This window comes from Cavia porcellus, unplaced genomic scaffold, assembly GCF_034190915.1.
Source record: "Cavia porcellus strain 051 isolate PalLab524CR breed Dunkin Hartley unplaced genomic scaffold, mCavPor4.1 scaffold_13, whole genome shotgun sequence".
Lineage (NCBI taxonomy): Eukaryota > Metazoa > Chordata > Mammalia > Rodentia > Caviidae > Cavia > Cavia porcellus.
In genome coordinates, this window is record NW_026947496.1 from 16,442,034 (window position 1) to 16,443,206 (window position 1,173).

Genomic DNA, 1,173 nt, shown 5'->3' on the forward strand with positions numbered 1-1,173 from the left:
CCCTTATATTTCATGCTGACCACCTGACCCCGGGTGGGTGCAGCACTCACACCACCAATTCCAACACTAGACACCAAACCAATCACAAATGCTTGACTCAGCTGCCTTTGAAAGGCCTGCCCTCCATGACCACATGAGGCTTTGAGGGGACATTTAAACACAAACCATAACACTTGTGAAACTTGAAAACCTTAAATCAACTTCATTTATATTCCTACAATCTTCATACTCAATTTCAGCAAGAAAACAAGAAAACAAAAATAAATGTCTCTTTTATTGATTGATCTGAACGCTTCCTGTTATCCATGATTTGAGCTGAGATGAGAGGGTCTTCTGTGAGTGCGTAGGTTCTTTCTGAACTGCTCCCCCACACTCCAGTCCATGGAGTCAGCATTACTGACATAAGAGTCGAGTGTTGTATGAAAGGAGAGAAGGTTAGCACTCCCCTTGACAAGGATGGAAGAGGCCCTTGGGCCTAACAACACGCATACGGTTAAGGCATTGCCACCTACTTCGTGGCATCTAACCACTGTTTTTTAGGGGCTGGGGATTTAGCTCAGTGGCATAAGCGCCTGCCTTGCAAGCAGGCAGTCATGAGTTCGATCCCTGGTACCGGTAAAAACGAAAAAGACCAAAAAAAAAAAAAAAAAAAAAAAAAAAAAAAAAAAAAAAAAAAAAAAAAGAGTCGAAGGCCCCAGCCACTTGGTTCTCACAATGTTCTTGCTTTGGTAAGCGTTTTAAAATTAACCACAAGTAATAATCTAATCAGTTGTGATACTAATGCCTGCTACAGGTTAATAGATTCTACTCACCATTGGCAAGGTACTAAGTTAGTACTTTCCTCTTGACTATGAGACTGTCAAAGCAATCTTTTTTTTTTTTTTTAACTTTTTATTGGTACCAGGGACCAAACTCACGACCGCCTGCTTGCAAGGCAGGTGCTTATGCCGCTGAGCTAAATCCCCAGCCCCTGTCAAAGCAATCTTAAAAATCCACCTTTAATGGAATTGAACACACTGGCTTCTGGAATCATTTCTGCTATAAATTTTTGTATAAGACTGTGTCCAGTTTGGAGATAGAAAACAGTTACATTCTTTTAACAGAGGCAATCGGTAGAAATAATTATTACCTAGAGAATAAAACAGAAGCCTAAAAGTATCAAATTCTGGAACA

At 40.4% G+C, this 1,173-nt stretch overlaps 1 non-coding gene across 1 annotated transcript; it reads left to right on the top strand.

Moving 5' to 3' along the window:
• The first annotated feature begins 412 nt into the window (after window positions 1-412).
• On the top strand, window positions 413-538 carry LOC134478591 (U6atac minor spliceosomal RNA). Its single transcript, XR_010051342.1, has one exon. It is a non-coding gene; the product is annotated as a U6atac minor spliceosomal RNA (small nuclear RNA).
• The last annotated feature ends 635 nt before the right edge of the window (window positions 539-1,173 follow it).